This window comes from Pseudophryne corroboree, chromosome 3 (assembly GCF_028390025.1).
Source record: "Pseudophryne corroboree isolate aPseCor3 chromosome 3, aPseCor3.hap2, whole genome shotgun sequence".
NCBI lineage: Eukaryota > Metazoa > Chordata > Amphibia > Anura > Myobatrachidae > Pseudophryne > Pseudophryne corroboree.
The window spans coordinates 722563037-722586482 of NC_086446.1; the positions used below are offsets into that span (position 1 = coordinate 722563037).

A 23446-nucleotide genomic window follows, 5' to 3' on the forward strand; every position below is an offset into this window, starting at 1 on the left:
AAGATGAACAGGGAGGTCGTTTAACAGCAAATCTCCGTAGTGAATACTCTTTATTTTACCGCAATGAATGCTGGATGGAAAAAGATTAATTTTTTCATATAATCAAATTAATCAAGACAATGACATTCAAGAAAACTAATTCAATTGGTGGCATAAAAAAAAGACTAATTCAGTCGACAGCTCACAATACATTGGATGACTCATTGTGGTTTAAAAGGTACCAATTTATAATCATATAATCACTAATAATAATTAGTGCAATATTCACAAAAACAATGAAGAAGAGTATAATGGGAAAAAAAAAGAATAGTTTGCAAAAAACTGATTAAGGTCTCTGAGGCTCATAAAAAGGATACTATATTTTTCCTTTATTGTCCCTATACACAGTCCTGATCTTTACTGGCAATTTAAGCATTGAAGCTCATCGATCCTAAAGTACAGATGTGTCCACTTACATCTTTGCTATTTTGCTCAATTTGGCACAACATGCAAGACACGGCTAAGCTGATTTTTACGGGTAACGATGGATTTTAACATTTTTGTTTGCTATAATAGAATAGGTATAAAGTAACATATTAAAGTAGGACATTAAGAAAAATCACAAGGCATGGCTAAATCTCTGAGTCTATGGCATGCCATACTTGGCGGGATATAGCAAAGATATATATGGACACATCTACCACAGCGATCCTGAAGTTGAGACTGAACTTCTGCGCAAAAAGGTTAAATACCTTCTTGATGATATATGAGCCCAGGAATTAGAGGCCTATCTCTGTGTCAGGATAGACAGTGTCACTGTATTCCAATTATGCACAAAGCTTGTGTGACAAATATGTCACCAACTTGGTGAAATATTTCTATAGCAATATCAATATACTACTGAAGGCACTGTCTTTAAATTAGGGTTAGTCTATGGCAGGTGTCTGTATTATGCTTCCAGTCACTCTTTCAGTGTGGTAGCTGAGTGGTGTATATGTGTGAGGAAAATGGGGTTTAGCACTCACCCTCCTATAGTTCAGCATAGTAATTTAGTTCACGCAGACTTTCAGTATAGCTCCTCTGCGTCCCATGTCCGTCTCCATGTGGTGTCCCACTTGATCAAGATGGCCACGGCATCCGCACACCTGCTTAATCTCGGCAGCGTCTGTCTCCCACGTCCACTCTCCTAGTTCTCAGCACTCTCCGAATAAGCACCCCGCTACCTTACTCTTCAGCACTGGTTACAGCCACCACCTGTGTGACTGCCTGGCTTTCTGGCTTCACAACTCTGCTCCCCTCCTCACATATGCATCTCCTGCCTGCAATGGCTCCAGCTCCAACCACGTCACTCTCCTTGTTTCCACAAGGCTTCACTTGCTCCTCCTCCTTTCACCAATCTCACCACCTCACACATCAGGACACATGACCAGCTCTGGTTAATGTCTGCTGTGCCAGTAACGCTCCCAGGTTTGCAACCACTTGTTCACACACCTAAAGGGGCACACACTATTTTTTACGGGGTGCCACATATGCAGTGAGAATTAGGGAGATGTCATCATGCAGGAAGAGAAAACCTACATTTTCACTGTGACAATTTTCCTAGTATATGAGCCTGTGTACAGTATCTGTCATGTCTGAGCAGCAGGGAGAATTGGCAGCCAACAAATGGAGTGTTATGATCTCTTGTATGAATTTTTCTACATACTGTACATTAACTCCATTGAGAACATCACTTTCTCTCCTTCCTCTTTGGATGTCAGCAGCTTTCCTCTGAAGTCCCTATGTGCCTTTAAAAGCCATGCCAACAACACAGGATTTCCTTTCATAATGTCCCGAGCGGTGCTCTGTAGCTTCTGCACTTGTTCCGCTGCCAAAGTTTCAATAAAATGTTTCTTCCATTTCCAGTGTATTTCAATATGAATCTTGTTCTCATCTTTAAAGAACACGTGTCATTATCATCAGCCAGTTCGAGTCAGGCTTGGAGCCGCTTATACAGTACAAATGCATTAGAACACGGCTGTAGAGAATGGGGCCAGGTCTAGGTACGTGGAGGGTGTGGGTAAATAGTATAGGCTTGGCCATGACCCCTACAAAAAATATATATGAAAAAACACTAAGTGCATGCTACTCAGGGGTCTCTGAGCACCCCTCACTGAGGGGCAGATTGAGGAGGGTTGGGAGAGAGTGTTGGACTCTGCAGGCAGAGAGAGAATGCACAGTGTGTGCTGGGCTGAGGAGAGAGGCTGCTGCTGACAGATAAGAAGTGTGTGTGTGTGTGTGTGTGTGTGTGTGGGGGGGGGGGCGTGGCAGACCTGGGCCCCCACCGGGCCTCTCCTATAAGCCTGGGTAACTAGTACCTGCTACCTGCTCTCCCCTCTCTCAGCACCCCTGCATTAGAATATACTAGAATAAAAAGGGTTCGGTATGGCATCCGGACACGGGATATTTTGTACCCTCCCCTTCCCTAACCCTAATCCTCGAGGGGTGGCGGCCACGGTAAAAAAAAAAATTACATTTAGGTTTAAATTCCACTGCAAATATTGCAGACAGTAGGCAATTTTGACAAATCACTGTCCATTACATGTTCCCCATTGGCTATGTCGACACTGAAGCAAAAGGAGCTGATTTTCAATCACATGGATCTCTATTCATGGATGTAAATGGCAAGATTTTGCATACAGCATAAGCTAAATAACTCACAGAGATGGCATTTGACATGTTAGACAGGAGTGGTCGAACTGGGCGCCAGGTTTTTAAGGGCGCATAGCAACTTTACATTTTTCAGAGCTCACAAACCAGCAGTGGTGGCTTCTGATTGGCTGCTGGACTGGAAGCTTTGAGTGTCTCCTGAACCGGCACCATATTTGAGATGCCCGCTGGAGACAGGAGACTAGACTTACTGATGGGCAGGAGAGTCACGTGCTGTGGCTGTGCTCTCCTTTCTTTGGACATGGAGGCCAGCAGCAGCAAAACCCAGCCCAGTAGAGGTGGCGGTGAGCAATATTTGGGGCAATTTGTGTAAGCAGCACTACTAGGGCATTATGTGTAACTAGCACTATTGAGGACAGTATGTTTATCTGGCTCTATATTGGGGGCATTATGTGTACCTGGCACTATACTGGGGCATTATGTGTACCTGGCACTACTGGGGGCATTATGTGTATCTGGCACTATACTGGGCACATTATGTGTATCTGCCACTATATTGGGGGCATTGTTTGTATCTAGCACTATATTAGGGGCACTATGTGTATCTGGCACTATACTGGGCACATTATGTGTATCTGGCACTATACTGGGGGCATTATGTGTATCTAGCACTATATTAGGGGCACTATGTGTATCTGGCACTATACTGGGGACATTATGTGTATCTGGCACTATACTGGGGGCATGATGTGTATCTAGCACTATATTAGGGGCATTATGTGTACCTGGCACTACTGGGGGCATTATGTGTATCTGGCACTATACTGGGGACATTATGTGTATCTGGCACTATACTGGGGGCATTATGTGTATCTAGCACTATATTGAGGGCAGTGTGTGTATTTGGTAGTACTGGGAACAATTTGTGAATCTGGCACTACTGTGGGCATTATATGTAACTGGCACTATACTGGGGGCATTATGTGTATCTGGCACTATACTGGGGACAGTATGTGTATCTGGTAGTACTGGGGACATTATGTGTATCTGGCACTATATTGAGGGCAGTATGTGTATCTGGTAGTACTGGGGACTTTATGTGCATCTGGCACTATACTGGTGGTATTATGTGTATCTGGCACTATACTGGGGCATTATGTGTATCTGGCACTATACTGGGGACATTAGGTGTACCTAGCAGTACTGGGGACATTATGTGTATCTGCCACTATACTAACTGCTACTGTATTAGCATAAGGTAACAGATCTGGCTTCTGTGACTGCCTGCAACTACAGCCCCTTTGCACATCACTTAGAATCAGCCCCAAAGAATGGAAAGAATATATATATATATATATATATATATATATATATATATAGACAGTGGAAGGCAGCACTCGGAGACAGTCACAAGTACAAAACGTGCTTTAATTCATGTCGATGTTTCGGGAGACGTGCTCCCTTCCTCAGGACACAGCAAAACAAGTGCAAAAACTGTGCAATACAACATTTAAATACCTTACCTTCCCCTGGCCCGCCTGTCCCCGCCGCTGCCAGCGGCATCCCGTTTCACGGCGTCCTTAGCAGAGGATTGTCTTATGTTCCCACTAAATCTCCGGACACGTTTCAATGGAAGGTTGAAGCGTTTAAATTCAATAGAAAGTTGAAACTTAAGGAACATTTCAGTAAAGATATAGAGCAGATACAGAGGGGGACGTTTACGCCTCAGCCCAAACGGTTAAAGTCTGGCTCTAAGTTCGACCCAGTTTCGCACAACGCCTCTATCAGAACTTTCACCCGCATGATGGAACACTTGCAGGACGATCCTCCCCCCCATGTTCATAGAAATATGTCTAGAAAGGAATTCAGCGCCCTTAAGGATTTAAGTGTCAGGCAAGACATAATCATTAGGGGCGCTGATAAAGGGGGTGCGATTGTCATCTTGGATACTGGTGATTACATTGCTGAGTGTGGTCGTTTGTTATCAGATAGCCATACATATAGTCTGTTGGAGGGTGATCCGACCTCTAAGTATAAGGTTGAAGTAGACCATATTTTGACACAGGCCAAGATGGGGGGTTTAATTACTAATGAAACATATAATAAACTGGTATGTCCACATCCGGTGGTCCCAGTTTTTTACTCAATCCCCAAGATTCACAAAGATCCGCAGCACCCGCCTGGTCGGCCGATCATTTCGGCCGGGGGCTCGCTCTGTGAATCTATTGCCATATACCTAGATTTCTTTTTGCAACCATGTATTCAGGCCACCTTTTCACACCTAACAGACTCCAGTTCTCTGTTGAGACAATTTGCCCAGTTGGGGCCCATACAAGAAGGTACGGTCTTAGCAACGCTCGATGTAACTAGCTTATATACCTGTATACCGCATCGGGTGGGGCTATTAGCCGTTAGACATTTGATCACTAACAATCCACTATATGGGGGCCCTGACGTGGATCTGTTTATTAATTTATTGGAATACACTTTGACTCACAATTATTTTATTTTCAATGGCAAGTTTTACATACAAAACACCGGCTGTGCGATGGGGTCAGCGGTGGCCCCTTCGCTGGCCAATGCCTATATGTGGGAGGTGGAGCGACAGGTGTTTTTTGAGGACAGTGAGGTGGCTGCACAGATTAAGCTATATACGCGGTATATAGATGATCTGTTGCTACTTTGGACTGGTGACGAGAGGGCTTTGGCTAGGTTGGTAGAAGCACATAACCAGTCCCCTAGCCCAGTCAAGTTTACCCTCTCGACTCATAAGTCGGAAATCTGTTTTTTGGATATTAAAATCTTGCTGCGAGGTGGAGACCTACAGACAACGGTGTATACCAAGCTTACCGACTGTAACACACTCCTCAGATATGACAGTTTCCACCCACCCACTTTAGTACAAGGCTTACCGTACTCCCAATACCTCAGTGTGTGTAGAATAACTACGGCTCCTGAGGACATGGAGGTCCAATTAGAAATTATGACCAATAGGTTTCTCCAAAGAGGTTACCCCTTGGGCTTATTAAAACATGCATGTGCAAAAGCGAGATCCAAAAACAGAGAGGAATTACTCCGGGTGAAAAAACCTGTAGAGCAGACCCCTAAGGTGGCCTGGGTCAACCAATTTAATACAGCTAGTAGAAGAACTAGCAAAAAAGTTAAACAGATGTGGCCGATGATAACTTCAGACCCCAGTTTACAAGTGTTGAAAAATAGTAGAATCATGCCCGGATATACACGTAGCGCCAACATTAAAGACCTTGTTGTAAAGAATGATGTGACAGGTTTCAAGCAGATGCAGCCAACTAGTCATTTCATGACACGAAAAGCAGGCTGTTACAAATGCTTGGGCTGCACAACCTGCAGCTACATGCTCACGGGAGATTCCATTTCCCATCCCCATACAGGGAAAAAGATCAGGATTCAAAGCACACTCACATGCAGCTCAGTATTTGTCGTTTACGTGTTAATTTGCCCGTGTTTATACTACGTGGGCAAGACACAGTGCTTGTTCAAAGAAAGGATGGCCCAGCACCGGTCTGCCATTAGGGCGGCACTGGTGTCGGGCAATAGTGACCAACCGGTGGCACGGCACTTTGCACAAAAGCGTCATAATTTATCATCGGTACGATACAAAATAGTGGACCAAGTTCCAGACACATTGAGGGGAGGCAATCGAGCACAAAAACTGTTACAGCTCGAGGCGAGGTGTATCCATAAATTAGATACGATCCATCCTCGAGGTCTGAATGAGTACTTAAGCCTGAATTGTTTCTTATGAGCCAGAAAGAAGAATCAGGACATTAACAGTGATCAGTTGTTACCGCTAGTTGGGTTGAAAAGAAACAGAATTAGGGGCTGTAGGGAATGAGTGTTCCCTATAATATACTTGTCATAAAGAGTTAACCAGTCCTGCGCTAGGTGTGAGACTGTGATCTGACCGTTTCAATATTAGTTTGTCCATTTGGGTCAGGTTATAGTGAGAATAATGTATAAGCCTTGAAGATGATACTGAAGGTATCAACTATGTATTTATTTATTTATTTCAACACTGCACCCAAATTTTGTTTACAGATCACACACATATTTGAAGCAGTGTGTGTCCTAGGCACCAGGGGTTTTTATATTAACACTGTTTTCCATTTTGATGGTCTTGTTGTAGATTTCACAGTAGTTAGCCAGTTATGTTTGTTTATGTATTTCAGTATCCCCATGGCAACGTGTGTGCACTTCCTGTGTTTACCCTGCAGCGACCGCGCCGCCCGCCCACGGAAGGACGTCACTCCGGAGGGGCGGGGAGATCCGAACCCGGAAGTGTAGTCGCCGTGAAGCGGGACGCCGCTGGCCACGGCGGGCCAGGGGAAGGTAAGGTATTTAAATGTTGTATTGCACGGTTTTTGCACTTGTTTTGCTGTGTCCTGAGGAAGGGAGCACGTCTCCCGAAACGTTTACATGAATTAAAGCACGTTTTGTACTTGTGACAGTCTCCGAGTGCCGCCTTCCATTGTCTATATTTGAAGCCACTGTTGCTTAAGGAGGGCACCGGAGCAGCCACCCAGGAGGGACGAGGAGTGCCAGACCCAGGCTTGCAGTATATATATATATATATATATATATATATCTATTAGTGATGAGCGGGTTCGGTTCCTCGGAAACCGAACCCCCCCGAACTTCACCCATTTTACACGGGTCCGAGGCATACTCGGATTCTCCCGTATGGCTCGGGTAACCCGAGCGCGCCCGAACATCATCATCCTGCTGTCGGATTCTCGCGAGATTCGGATTCTATATAAGCAGCCGTGCGTCGCCGCCATTTTCACTCGTGCATTGGAAATGTTAGGGAGAGGACGTGGCTGGCATCCTCTCCGTTATTGTTGAACTTGATTGTGCACTATTGCTTAATTGTGGGGAGGGCTGGGGAGCAGCTGTATAATATAGGAGGAGTACAGTGCAGAGTTTTGCTGATCAGTGACCACCAGTTATCCGTTCTCTGCCTGAAAAAAACGCTCCATATCTGTGCTCAGTGTGCTGCATATATCTGTGCTCACACTGATTAATTGTGGGGACTGGGGGCAGCTGTATTATATAGCAGGAGTACAGTGCAGAGTTTTGCTGACAGTGACCAACAGTATACGTTGTCTGCCTGAAAAACACTCCATATCTGTGCTCAGTGTGCTGCTTTATTGTGGGGACTGGGGACCACCAGTATAATATTATATAGGAGGAGTACAGTGCAGAGTTTTGCTGACCAGTGACCACCAGTATATAATATATAGCATTACGGTACAGTAGGCCACTGCTGTACCTACCTCTGTGTCGTCATTAAGTATACTATCCATCTAGATTCTATACCTGTGGTGCATTTCAGTTGTGCAGTTTGCTGACACAGTGACCACCAGTATATATAACAGTACGGTACGGAAGGCCACTGCTGTACCTACCTCTGTGTCGTCATTAAGTATACTATCCATCTACATTCTATACCTGTGGTGCATTTTAGTTTTGCAGTTTGCTGACACAGTGACCACCAGTATACTATATATAGCAGTACGGAAAGCCACTGCTGTACCTACCTCTGTGTCGTCATTAAGTATACTTTCTCTAACGTCCTAGTGGATGCTGAGAACTCCGAAAAGACCATGGGGAATAGCGGCTCCGCAGGAGTCTGGGCACAACTAAAAGAAAGCTTTTAGACTACCTGGTGTGCACTGGCTCCTCCCACTATGACCCTCCTCCAAGCCTCAGTTAGATTTTTGTGCCCGGCCGAGCTGGATGCACACTAGGGGCTCTCCTGAGCTCTTAGAAGAAAGTATATTTTAGGTTTTTTATTTTACAGTGAGACCTGCTGGCAACAGGCTCACTGCAACGAGGGACTAAGGGGAGAAGAAGCGAACCTACCTGCTTGCAGCTAGCTTGGGCTTCTTAGGCTACTGGACACCATTAGCTCCAGAGGGACCGACCGCATGGAACTGGCCTTGGTGTTTGGTCCCGGAGCCGCGCCGCCGTCCCCCTTACAGAGCCAGAAGCAAGAAGAAGTCCGGAAAATCGGCGGCATGAAGACTTCTGTCTTCTCCAAGGTAGCGCACAGCACTGCAGCTGTGCGCCATTGCTTCTCATACACACTTCACACTCCGGTCACTGAGGGTGCAGGGCGCTGGGGGGGGGGGGGGGGCGCCCTGAGCAGCAATAAAAACACCTTGGCTGGCAAATATATCACAATATATAGCCCCAGAGGCTATATATGTGATAAATACCCCTGCCAGAATCCATAAAAAAGCGGGAGAAAAGTCAGCGAAAAACAGGCGGAGCTATCTCTCTCAGCACACTGGTGCCATTTTCTCTTTACAGTATAGCTGGAAGACAGCTCCCCAGGCTCTCCCCTGTAGTTTGCAGGCAAAAAGGGTTAAAAAGAGAGGGGGGGCACTAAATTTAGGCGCAATATTGTATATACAAGCAGCTATTGGGAAAAATTCACTCAATATAGTGTTAATCCCTAAATTATATAGCGCTCTGGTGTGTGCTGGCATACTCTCTCTCTGTCTCCCCAAAGGGCTGTGTGGGGTCCTGTCCTCAGTCAGAGCATTCCCTGTGTGTGTGCGGTGTGTCGGTACGGCTGTGTCGACACGTTTGCTGAGGAGGCTTAGGTGATGGCAGAGCAGATGCCGATAAATGTGATGTCGTCCCCTGTGGGGCCGACACCAGAGTGGATGGATAGGTGGAAGGTATAAACCGACAGTGTCAACTCCTTACATAAAAGGCTGGATGACGTAACAGCTATGGGACAGCCGGCTTCTCAGCCCGCGCCTGCCCAGGCGTCTCAAAGGCCATCAGGGGCTCAAAAACGCCCGCTCCCTCAGATGGCAGACACAGATGTCGACACGGAGTCTGACTCCAGTGTCGACGAGGTTGAGACATATACACAATCCACTAGGAACATCCGTTACATGATCCCGGCAATAAAAAATGTGTTACACATTTCTGACATTAACCCAAGTACCACTAAAAAAGGGTTTTATGTTTGGGGAGAAAAAGCAGGCAGTGTTTTGTTCCCCCATCAAATGAGTGAATGAAGGGTGAAAAAGCGTGGGTTCCCCTGATAAGAAACTGGTAATTTCTAAAAAGTTACTGATGGGGTACCCTTTCCCGCCAGAGGATAAGTTACGCTGGGAGATATCCCCTAGGGTGGATAAGGCGCTCACACGTTTGTCAAAAAAGGTGGCACTACCGTCTTAGGATACGGCCACTTTGAAGGTACCTGCTGATAAAAAGCAGGAGGCTATCCTGAAGTCTGTATTTACACACTCCGGTACTAGACTGAGACCTGCAGATAGTGCTGCTGCTGCGTGGTCTGTAACCCTGTCAAACAGGGATACTATTTTGCGAACATAAGACGTCGTCTTATATATGGGGGATGCACAGAGGGATATTTTGCCGGCTGGCATCCAGAATTAATGCAATGTCCATTCTGTCAGGAGGGTATTAGAGACCCGATACTGGACAGGCGATGCTGACTTTAAAAGGCACATAGAGCCTTATAAGGGTGAGGAATTGTTTGGGGATGGTCTCTGGGACCTCGTATCCACAGCAACAGCTGGGAAGAAATTTTTTTACCTCAGGTTTCCTCACAGCCTAAGAAAGCACTGTATTATCAGGTACAGTCCTTTTGGCTTCAGAAAAGCAAGCGGGTCAAAGGCGCTTCCTTTCTGCACAGAGACGAGGGAAGAGGGAAAAAGCTGCACCAGGCAGCCAGTTCCCAGAATCAAAATTCTTTCCCCGCTTCCTCTGAGTCCACCGCATGACGCGGGGGCTCCACAGGCGTAGCCAGGTACGGTGGGGGGCCGCCTCAAAAATTTCAGCGATCAGTGGGATCGCTCACAGGTGGATCCCTGGATCCTTCAAGTAGTATCTCAGGGGTACAAGCTGGAATTCGAGGCGTCTCCCCCCCGCCGTTTCCTCAAATCTGCCTTGCCGACAACTCCCTCAGGCAGGGAGGCTGTGCTAGAGGAAATTCACAAGCTGTATTCCCAGCAGGTGATAGTCAAGGTGCCCCTACTTCAACAAGGACGGGGTTACTATTCCACACTGTTTGTGGTACCGAAACCGGACAATTCGGTGAGACCCATTTTAAATTTGAAATCCTTGAACACATACATAAAAAAATTCAAGTTCAAGATGGAATCGCTCAGGGCAGTTATTGCAAGCCTGGAGGAGGGGGATTACATGGTATCCCTGGACATCAAGGATGCTTACCTACATGTCCCCATTTACCATCCTCACCAGGAGTACCTCAGATTTGCGGTACAGAATTGCCATTACTAATTCCAGACGCTGCCGTTTGGTCTGTCCACGGCACCGAGGGTGTTTACCAAGGTAATGGCGGAAATGATGATACTCCTTCGAAAAAAGGGAGTTTTAATTATCCCATACTTGGACAATCTCCTAATAAAGGCGAGATCCAAGGAGCAGTTGTTGGTAGGAGTAGCACTATCTCAGGAGGTGCTACACCAGCACGGTTGGATTCTAAATATTCCAAAGTCACAGCTGGTTCCGACGACACGTCTACTGTTCCTGGGAATGATTCTGGACACAGTCCAGAAAAAAGTGTTTCTCCCAGAAGAAAAAGCCATGGAGCTGCCGTCTCTAGTCAGAAACCTCCTGAAACCAAAACAGGTGTCGGTGCATCACTGCACGCGAGTCCTGGGAAAGATGGTGGCTTCTTACGAAGCAATTCCTTTCGGCAGGTTCCATGCCAGAATCTTTCAGTGGGACCTGTTGGACCAATGGTCCGGATCGCATCTTCAGATGCATCGGCTGATAACCCTGTCTCCAAGAACCAGGGTGTCTCTGCTGTGGTGGCTGCAGAGTGCTCATCTTCTAGAGGGCCGCAGATTCGGCATACAGGACTGGGTCCTGGTGACCACGGATGCCAGCCTTCGAGGCTGGGGGGCAGTCACACAGGGAAGAAACTTCCAAGGATTATGGTCGAGTCAGGAGACTTCCCTACACATAAATATTCTAGAACTGAGGGCCATTTACAATGCCCTAAGTCAGGCAAAACCCCTGCTTCTACACCAGCCGGTACTGATCCAGTCAGACAACATCACGGCGGTCGCCCATGTAAACCGACAGGGCGGCACAAGAAGCAGGACGGCAATGGCAGAAGCCACAAGGATTCTCCGATGGGCGGAAAATCATGTGCTAGCACTGTCAGCACTGTTCATTCCGGGAGTGGACAACTGGGAAGCAGACTTCCTCAGCAGGCACGACTTCCACCCGGGAGAGTGGGGACTTCATCCAGAAGTCTTTTAAATGATTGTAAACCAGTGGGAAAAACCACAGGTGGACATGATGGCGTCCCGCCTAAACAAAAAACTAGAGAGATATTGCGCCAGGTCAAGGGACCCTCAGGCGATAGCGGTGGACGCTCTAGTGACACCGTGGGTGTACCAGTCGGTTTATGTGTTCCCTCCTCTGCCTCTCATACCAAAGGTACTGAGAATAATAAGAAAACGAGGAGTAAGGACAATACTCGTGGTTCCGGATTGGCCAAGAAGAGCGTGGTACCCGGAACTTCAAGAGATGATCTCAGAGGACCCATGGCCTCTGCCGCTCAGACAGGACCTGCTGCAGCAGGGGCCCTGTCTGTTCCAAGACTTACCGCGGCTGCATTTGACGGCATGGCGGTTGAACACTGGATCCTAAAGGAAAAGGGCATTCCGGAGGATGTCATTCCTACGCTGATTAAAGCCAGGAAAGATGTAACTGTAAAGCATTATCACCGCATATGGCGGAAATATGTTGCTTGGTGTGAGGCCAATAAGGCCCCAACAGAGGAATTTCAGCTGGGTCGATTTCTGCACTTCCTACAGGCAGGAGTGACTATGGGCCTAAAATTAGGCTCCATTAAGGTGCAGATATCGGCTCTGTCGATTTTCTTCCAAAAAGAACTAGCTTCACTACCTGAAGTTCAGACATTTGTAAAAGGAGTGCTGCATATTCAGCCCCCTTTTGTGCCTCCAGTGGCACCCTGGGATCTCAACGTGGTGTTGAATTTCCTAAAATCACATTGGTTTGAGCCACTAAAGACCGTGGATCTAAAATATCTCACGTGGAAAGTGGTCATGTTATTGGCCTTGGCTTCGGCCAGGCGTGTATCAGAATTGGCGGCTTTGTCATTTAAAAGCCCTTATCTGATTTTCCATATGGATAGGGCAGAATTGAGGACTCGTCCCCAGTTTCTCCCTAAGGTGGTATCAGCTTTTCACTTGAACCAACCTATTGTAGTGCCTGCGGCTACTAGCGACTTGGAGGATTCCAAGTTGCTGGACGTAGTCAGGGCCTTGAAAATGTATGTTTCCAGGACGGCTGGAGTCAGGAAAAGTGACTCGCTATTTATCCTGTATGCACCCAACAAACTGGGTGCTCCTGCTTCTAAGCAGACTATTGCTCGCTGGATTTGTAGCACAATTCAGCTGGCGCATTCTGCGGCTGGACTGCCGCATCCTAAATCAGTTAAAGCCCATTCTACAAGGAAGGTGGGCTCATCTTGGGCGGCTGCCAGAGGGGTCTCGGCTTTACAACTTTGCCGAGTTGCTACTTGGTCAGGGGCAAACACGTTTGCAAAATTCTACAAATTTGATACCCTGGCTGAGGAGGACCTTGAGTTCTCTCATTCGGTGCTGCAGAGTCATCCGCACTCTCCCGCCCGTTTGGGAGCTTTGATATAATCCCCATGGTCTTTTCGGAGTTCCCAGCATCCACTAGGACGTTAGAGAAAATAAGATTTTACTCACCGGTAAATCTATTTCTCGTAGTCCGTAGTGGATGCTGGGCGCCCGTCCCAAGTGCGGATTGTCTGCAATAATTGTACATAGGTATTGTTCACTAACGGGTTATTGTTATGAGCCATCTTTTGAGAGGCTCAGTTATGTTTCATACTGTTAACTGGATATGGTATCACGTGTTATACGGTGTGATTGGTGTGGCTGGTATGAGTCTTACCCGGGATTCAAAATCCTTCCTTATTGTGTCAGCTCTTCCGGGCACAGTATCCTAACTGAGGCTTGGAGGAGGGTCATAGTGGGAGGAGCCAGTGCACACCAGGTAGTCTAAAAGCTTTCTTTTAGTTGTGCCCAGACTCTTGCGGAGCCGCTATTCCCCATGGTCTTTTCGGAGTTCCCAGCATCCACTACGGACTACGAGAAATAGATTTACCGGTGAGTAAAATCTTATTATCCATCTACATTCTATACCTGTGGTGCATTTTAGTTTTGCAGTTTGCTGACACAGTGACCACCAGTATACTATATATAGCAGTACGGTACGGAAGGCCACTGCTGTACCTACCTCTGTGTCGTCATTAAGTATACTATCCATCTACATTCTATACCTGTGGTGCATTTTAGTTTTGCAGTTTGCTGACACAGTGACCACCAGTATACTATATATAGCAGTACGGAAGGCCACTGCTGTACCTACCTCTGTGTCGTCATTAAGTATACTATCCATTTACATTCTATACCTGTGGTGCATTTTAGTTTTGCAGATTGCTGACAGTGACCACCAGTATATATAGCAGTACGGTACGGAAGGCCACTGCTCTACATACCTCTGTGTCGTCAAGTATACTATCCATCCATACCTGTGGTGCATTTCAGTTGTGCGCAGTATATATAGTAGTAGGCCATTGCTATTGATAGTTACTGGCATATAATTCCACACATTAAAAAATGGAGAACAAAAATGTGGAGGTTAAAATAGGGAAAGATCAAGATCCACTTCCACCTCGTGCTGAAGCTGCTGCCACTAGTCATGGCCGAGACGATGAAATGCCATCAACGTCGTCTGCCAAGGCCGATGCCCAATGTCATAGTAGAGAGCATGTAAAATCCAAAAAACAAAAGTTCAGTAAAATGACCCAAAAATCTAAATTAAAAGCGTCTGAGGAGAAGCGTAAACTTGCCAATATGCCATTTACGACACGGAGTGGCAAGGAACGGCTGAGGCCTTGGCCTATGTTCATGGCTAGGGGTTCAGCTTCACATGAGGATGGAAGCACTCATCCTCTCGCTAGAAAAATTAAAAGACTTAAGCTGGCAAAAGCACAGCAAAGAACTGTGCGTTCTTCTAAATCACAAATACCCAAGGAGAGTCCAATTGTGTCGGTTGCGATGCCTGACCTTCCCAACACTGGACGGGAAGAGCTTGCGCCTTCCACCATTTGCACGCCCCCTGCAAGTGCTGGAAGGAGCTCCCGCAGTCCAGTTCCTGATAGTCAAATTGAAGATGTCACTGTTGAAGTACACCAGGATGAGGATATGGGTGTTGCTGGCGCTGGGGAGGAAATTGACAAGGAGGATTCTGATGGTGAGGTTGTTTGTTTAAGTCAGGCACCCAGGGAGACACCAGTTGTCCGTGGGACGAATATGGCCATTGACATGCCTGGTCAAAATACAAAAAAAATCAGCTCTTCGGTGTGGAATTATTTCAACACAAATGCGGACAACAAGTGTCAAGCCGTGTGTTGCCTTTGTCAAGCTGTAATAAGTAGGGGTAAGGACGTTAACCACCTCGGAACATCCTCCCTTATACGTCACCTGTAGCGCATTCATCATAAGTCAGTGACAAGTTCAAAAACTTTGGGTGACAGCGGAAGCAGTCCACTGACCACTAAATCCCTTCCTCTTCTAACCAAGCTCCTGCAAACCACACCACCAACTCCCTCAGTGTCAATTTCCTCCTTACCCAGGAAAGCCAATAGTACTGCAGGCCATGTCACTGGCAAGTCTGACGAGTCCTCTCCTGCCTGGGATTCCTCCGATGTATCCTTGAGTGTAATGCCTACTGCTGCTGGTGCTGCTGTTGTAGCTGCTGGGAGTCGATCGTCATCCCAGAGGGGAAGTCGGAAGACCACTTGTACTACTTCCAGTAAGCAATTGACTATCCAACAGTCCTTTGCGAGGAAGATGAAATATCACAGCAGTCATCCTGCTGCAAAGCGGATAACTCAGGCCTTGGCAGCCTGGGCGGTGAGAAACGTGGTTCCGGTATCCACCGTTAATTCAGAGGCAACTAGAGACTTGATTGAGGTACTGTGTCCCCGGTACCAAATACCATTCCATTTCTCTAGGCAGGCGATACCGAAAATGTACACAGACCTCAGAAAAAGACTCACCAGTGTCCTAAAAAATGCAGTAGTACCCAATGTCCACTTAACCACGGACATGTGGACAAGTGGAGCAGGGCAGACTCAGGACTATATGACTGTGACAGCCCACTGGGTAGATGTATTGCCTCCCGCAGCAAGAACAGCAGCAGCGGCACCAGTAGCAGCATCTCGCAAACGCCAACTCGTTCCTAGGCAGGCTATGCTTTGTATCACCGCTTTCCAGAAGAGGCACACAGCTGACAACCTCTTACGGAAACTGAGGAAGATCATCGCAGAATGGCTTACCCCAATGGGACTCTCCTGGGGATTTGTGACATTGGACAACGCCAGCAATATTGTGCGTGCATTACATCTGGGCAAATTCCAGCACGTCCCATGTTTTGCACATACATTGAATTTGGTGGTGCAAAATTATTTAAAAAACGACAGGGGCGTGCAAGAGATGCTGTCGGTGGCCCGAAGAATTGTGGGCCACTTTCGGCATTCAGCCACCGCGTACAGAAGACTGGAGCACCACCAAACAATCCTGAACCTGCCCTGCCATCATCTGAAGCAAGAGGTGGTAACGAGGTGGAATTCAACCCTCTATATGCTTCAGAGGATGGAGCAGCAGCAAAAGGCCATTCAAGCCTATACATCTGGCCACGATATAGGCAAAGGAGGGGGAATGCACCTGACTCAAGCGCAGTGGAGAATAATTTCAACGTTGTGCAAGGTTCTGCAACCCTTTGAACTTGCCACACGTGAAGTCAGTTCAGACACTGCCAGCCTGAGTCAGGTCATTTCCCTCATCAGGCTTTTGCAGAAGAAGCTGGAGACATTGAAGGAGGAGCTAAAACAGAGCGATTCCGCTAGGCATGTGGGACTTGTGGATGGAGCCCTTAATCCGCTTAACCAGGATTCACGGGTGGTCAATCTGTTGAAATCAGAGCACTACATTTTGGCCACCGTGCTCGATCCTAGATTTAAAACCTACGTTGTATCTCTCTTTCCGGCAGACACAAGTCTGCAGAGGTTCAAAGACCTGCTGGTGACAAAATTGTCAAGTCAAGCGGAACGTGACCCGTCAACATCTCCTCCTTCACATTCTCCCGCAACTGGGGGTGCGAGGAAAAGGCTAAGAATTCCGAGCCCACCCGCTGGCGGTGATGCAGGGCAGTCTGGAGCGAGTGCTGACATCTGGTCCGGACTGAAGGACCTGCCAATGATTACTGACATGTCGTCTACTGTCACTTCATATGATTCTCTCACCATTGAAAGAATGGTGGAGGATTATATGAGTGACCGCATCCAAGTAGGCACGTTAGACAGTCCGTACGTATACTGGCAGGAAAAAGAGGCAATTTGGAGGCCCTTGCACAAACTGGCTTTATTCTACCTAAGTTGCCCTCCCACAAGTGTGTACTTCGAAAGAGTGTTTAGTGCAGCCGCTCACCTTGTCAGCAATCGGCATACGAGGTTACTTCCAGAAAATGTGGAGAAGATGATGTTCATCAAAATGAATTATAATCAATTACTCCGTGGAGACATTCACCAGCAGCAATTGCCTCCACAAAGTACACGGGGACCTGAGATGGTGGATTCCAGTGGGGACGAATTAATAATCTGTGAGGAGGGGGATGTACACAGTGAAAGGGGTGAGGAATCGGAGGATGATGATGAGGTGGACATCTTGCCTCTGTAGAGCCAGTTTGTGCAAGGAGAGATTGATTGCTTCTTTTTTTGGTGGGGGCCCAAACCAACCAGTCATTTCAGTCACAGTCGTGTGTCAGACCCTGTCGCTGAAATGATGGGTTCGTTAAAGTGTGCATGTCCTGTTTATACAACATAAGGGTGGGTGGGAGGGCCCAAGGACAATTCCATCTTGCACCTCTTTTTTCTTTCATTTTTCTTTGCATCATGTGCTGTTTGGGGACAATTTTTTTGAAGTGCCATTCTGCCTGACACTGCAGTGCCACTCCTAGATGGGCCAGGTGTTTGTGTCGGCCACTTGTGTCGCTTAGCTTAGTCACACAGCGACCTTGGTGCGCCTCTTTTTTTCTTTGCATCATGTGCTGTTTGGGGACTATTTTTTTGAAGTGCCATCCTGCCTGACACTGCAGTGCCACTCCTAGATGGGCCAGGTGTTTGTGTCGGCCACTTGTGTCGCTTAGCTTAGTCACACAGCGACCTTGGGGAGCCTCTTTTTTTCTTTGCATCATGTGCTGTTTGGGGACTATTTTTTTGAAGTGCCATCCTGCCTGACACTGCAGTGCCACTCCTAGATGGGCCAGGTGTTTGTGTCGGCCACTTGTGTCTCTTAGCTTAGCCATCCAGCGACCTCGGTGCAAATTTTAGGACTAAAAATAATATTGTGAGGTGTGAGGTGTTCAGAATAGACTGGAAATGAGTGGAAATTATGGTTATTGAGGTTAATAAAACTATGGGATCAAAATGACCCCCAAATTCTATGATTTAAGCTGTTTTTTAGGGTTTTTTGTAAAAAAACACCCGAATCCAAAACACACCCGAATCCGACAAAAAAATTTCGGTGAGGTTTTGCCAAAACGCGTCCGAATCCAAAACACGGCCGCGGAACCGAATCCAAAACCAAAACACAAAACCCGAAAAATGTCCGGTGCACATCACTAATATCTATAAACTGTAAATAGACTTGCAACAATATACTTTTAATATGGGACACCTACAGTATGATATTATATCCCTTTAATCTACAGTATGACTTACACAAGTTCTGTGGCTGATTAAATCCAGGTAGAATGCAGGTAGGAATTTAGACAGCCAAAGAACCTGTATAAATCATAGGTGTCCCAGAGTACCGTATATACTCGAGTATAAGTCGACCCGAATATAAGCCGAGGCACCTAATTTTACCACAAAAACCTGGGAAAACTTATTGACTCGAGTATAAGCCTAGGGTGGGAAATGCAGCTCTACCCGTACACAGACCTCATAGTGCCAGATATGCCCCACAGTGCCAGATGTGCCAGATATGCCCCACAGTGCCAGATGTGCCAGATATGCCCCACAGTGCCAGATATACCCCACAGTGCCAGATATGCCAGATATGCCCCACAGTGCCAGATATGCCCCACAGTGCCAGATGTGCCCCACAGTGCCAGATGGGCCCCACAGTGCTAGATATGCCCCACAGTGCCAGGTGTGCCAGATATGCCCCACAGTGCCAGGTGTGCCAGATATGCCCCACAGTGCCAGATGTGCCAGATATGCCCCACAGTGCTAGATACTTACCCTCCGTCGCTCCCGCGCTGTCTCTGAAGGAGGGACACGGAGAGCGCAGCGCGCGGCTCTCCTGTGTCCCTCTTGCGTCTCCGGCGGCAGCGGCGTGTGTTAAAGGAAGTGCCAGTTCGTGCACTTCCTTTACCACACAGACGCCGCTGCCGCCGGAGATGAAGAAGGGACACAGGAGAGCCGCGCGCTGCGCTCTCCGTGTCCCTCCTTCAGACGACAGCGCGGGAGCGACGGAGGGTAAGTATCTAGCACTGTGGGGCATATCTGGCACTGTGGGGCATATCTGGCACACATGGCACTGTGGGGCATATAACGCTGACTCGAGTATAAGCCGAGGGGGCTTTTTCAGCACAAAAAAAAAGTGCTGAAAAAGTCGGCTTATACTCGAGTATATACGGTATATGGATCTTATGGCAAGCTTATGTATAAGTCAATTTAGATGTACTAAATGCAAGCTTTATTCAGTATTATATGCTTTATGTTATGCATAATGTTATATTCTCTTTTTTTCTTTCACTTTTCCCCCAATTTAAATATATTATTCATGGTCTTTCTTAATAACATTTAAGTGACATTTTCTCATTATTTTCGTTTATTGAATTGTGCTATTATATGTGAATTAACCGCAGTTATTCATTTACAGCATATAGTTGCTCAAATAAGCAAACTCCAGAACATGATATTCTGCAGAGCAGATGTTGAAGTAACAAAATAAAACTGTTGTCATTTGCAGAAAAGAATGTCAAGTGGTCAATTATTTTTCTTCATGGAAGAGCCGAAAGTAATTTGTGAACAATGACAAGATAATATCAAAGAGCTGAACCTACAAAAAGCACTGAAAAGTGGATCGGTGGTAAATTGCTGTAGGTCCGTTTTAACGAGCCCTCACTCTAGGAACTGTGCAATAGCGCTGCGAAAGTTGGGGAAAGATAACCAGAGACTATTTTGACCTCACATAATTTCAAATAACTTTTTATTTGAGGGACAGACAACAACTGTGAACAACGAGGAAACATAGTACGATCCACACACAGAAGGGTTGTGATGTCATTCCTGTCAACCATAACAAAGAGAGAAAAGTGCATTTCAAGCAAACATGACAAAAGTGAGCACAATGCTTCTACAAGCTGTTGATATATAGCCTATTGGAATGGTGGTCACAATAGGGGCACAGCTGTGGAAAGTGACTGGCCACACACAGAATTCTTAACTATGCTGGGTTTATTGATAAACAGCAGCTACAGGATATGGGTGGTATGCAATTAGCTCCGATCATTTTGGAGCTAATGAGTTCGCCTCACTGAATATTCAATTAGGGCCATTTTCGTCCATTTTTAAGGCAATTTCGCCAAAGCCTTTTCACCTTTTTTTTTTTTAAAGTGAAAAGGCATTGGCGATAAATGCCTCAAAGTCGGTGAAAATGGCCTACGTTTTCAACGGAAAACACATGGATTTGTCAATCCACGTGTTTTCTGCCCCTGCCACAAATTTCGCCTAGACGAAAATCCGGCCCTCTGATTGCATATGGCGAATTTCCATTCACCCTAAAAATAGCAAAATGCTCCGTTATTTACGCCTAGCCAATTGCATACCCCCCCCCCCCCCCCCATTTAGGTCCACAGTAGCAACAGAAGCGGAATCAAACACAGGGTAATAGCAGGCAGTGGCATCACTAAGGGGTGACACCAAAATGCTGGCTCCTGTCACAGTGTAGAAGTCGGCAGAGCAGCCAGACAGTCTACAGGAGCAGGCCAGCATCTCCGGGATGACATGGGGGTTGTGCTACGAGGCCACGCTCCCTTGCCATGAGGTTATGCCCGTTTTTGTAAGTGGCATTTACACTGCACAGGGTGCATAGAGCAAAGTGATGCCCTGGATAGCAGGTATCTGTGTGCCTCACCTCTAGGAGCTACTGTGACACTCTTACAAAGTAAAGATGGCAGCAGTCTGTATGTGTGCAGTAGCACATCAGGTTGGAGGTCGCGCCTCCTTGCAGACTCTGGGTCCTAGTGCCAAAAAGTGTATGCAGCATAGGAGGGAGCACAGAGTGCTGCTCTCCCAAATACAAGCGACTTAATCAAACTTGATCAAACAACTAAACCTGTAGGAAAAATATAATAAAAAAATAAATAAAATTGATTTTAAAATAAATGTTTTGGGCCCTTTATCTAATTTAGAAGGTAAACTAATAGTGTTCTGTTCACCTTTTTTATTAGTTGTGTTGATCAGTTTAAAAAAAACAACAACCCAAAGAGAGAAATAGCAATAACCAATTATCCACTTCAGAATTAAGCAATACAGCTCCACTGTCTGCATCCTTGTCATAGTATAGTTCTATAATACATTTACTACCTCTGATACTGATGTTTCCAAAAGCCCGACCAACCCATTCCCAAAGAACACATTCATTCCAACCCAAAAACTATCTAACACACCCATACATTTGCCCGTCAAATATCACAAACTGTGACAATTGTAATTTTTTGTTTCTTAAATAAAATAAAAATCACACAAATTCACCACTCTCCTAATAACACTTCAAACTGTAATTCATCTGACCTCAGGAAATGTTAATTCCAAAAAATTGCAATAGTTTGTTAAGCTGACCCTTTATGGCCACTCCGTTTTGGTCAGTCCCTACACTGACTTTCAAGGATATGAGCATTGCTCTCAGGCATACTTTGGATTTTAAATGCGCAGTATGCTTCTATCATGGGTTTAGGCCAGAGGTTCTCAAACACAGTCCTCGGGGCACCCCAACGGTCCAGGTTTTAAGTATATCCATGGCTCAGTACAGATGGCTAAATCAAATTGACTGAGGTACTAATTAGTCACCTGTGGCCAAACATGGACATACATAAATGCTGGACAGTTGGGGTACCTTGAGGACCACATTTGAGAACCTCTGGTTTAGGCCCTGGCCCACTCTTATAAAGAGACAGAACCGCACCCAAGCATATCAGTTAATAAACACCTGGTGAATTTCTTAACATTTGATTTACAAATGGAAAATAGGAGTGCAAGAAAAAGTGTGACTATAAACTTTTTTTCCCTTCCAGGATAGTGTCCGTAGTTTTTACATATCTAATTATATATTTATTGAAAAAAAGGTAACTAGTATACAGCATTATTCCTAGTGTCCAAACAAGTTTTCTGATCGATGTTTTCAATAGACAATGTATAAAACTTTTTTTTGCTGCTTTTTATATATTTTTTATATTTCTTTCTACTCAATCTTATTTTTTATATGTATGCACATTGAATGTTTTTTTTAATAACACAGTATGCAATGGATTCTTATTTATTTCATTCTGCACCTGTGAGCAGTTCAGTGTGTGTAAATATGCTTAAAATGTCTATCATAGACTGTTCTTCATCCATCCGCATACACCAACATCCATAAAGAAATAACTGACACTGACACCAGAATAATGTTTGCCAATAGAATTGTCAGCTTTTATTAAAACAAATGGTATGGTGGCAAGGAGGGACGGCCTATTTAAACGTCCCTATTTATTCTAACCTTTCCTTTTAACTGTGGCTGACCACAACACAAGAGGAGGCAAGGGCCCAACTTCAGCCCGGCCTCCATCGCATAACAAGGGTTTTTTTTAAAGGGCCCAATTTCAGCCCAGCCCCCATCACATCACAAGGGGAGGCTTTTAAGGGGCCCAATTTCAGCCCAGCCCCCCACTCATCACAAGGGGCCATCATGGGCCATTTGCCACCCCTTGTGTTACTTGATCTTTATCGGGAATACCGTGGCCAACTCTCCACTCAAGGTATTCCCCAACTCCCACCCAAAGGTGCTCAGGTGTGTACCAACTCCACCGGAGACCGAAGCCCACCTGGTCCGATGGAACTCCGGCCCCGTAATGTATCAAACTCCACCACCTTCACATCTCCTGAGCACCTATAAAACTCTTTAAATTACAGCCACAATTTCAGGCCGTCCCAACCCGCCACAGTTTCAACGAAACCCCCGCCACTATACCTCTACCTTAAAAATATCCTTACTACTCCTAAAAATCCTCCAACCTATCAATAAAATTCCTGAGTGAAAACCGCTAACAACAAATCCTCCATAAAAATTTCCATACCCCTCAAATTCAGATGGACACCATCGGCCATATAAAGATGAGGGGCAGAAACTGAAATTGAGGGATGTGGGACCACAAACCCCCAATTTTCGCTAACAGCTCTGCCCACCACAGAATTGATCCGGCGCCGGATCAACTCTATGGCAGCAGGTCTGTCCGCACCTCTCCACACCAAACGAGGGATAATGTCCGACCATCCCACACTCAGAAAGCACAACCTATTCTGCAGACTAACTAAGTCCCTAACTATAGTTTTACGAAGGTCTAAACCAGACCTTCTGGTCAAATCGTTTCC

General features: G+C 46.1%; 1 long non-coding RNA gene across 1 annotated transcript in view; it reads left to right on the plus strand.

Moving 5' to 3' along the window:
- Positions 1 to 21666, plus strand: part of LOC135058200 (uncharacterized) — a 41541-nt gene extending 19875 nt beyond the window's left edge. The window contains exons 2-3 of the long non-coding RNA XR_010244672.1: positions 6837 to 6996; positions 19785 to 21666. This is a non-coding gene — a long non-coding RNA (uncharacterized LOC135058200). The remainder of the gene's footprint in view (positions 1 to 6836; positions 6997 to 19784) is intronic.
- The last annotated feature ends 1780 nt before the right edge of the window (positions 21667 to 23446 follow it).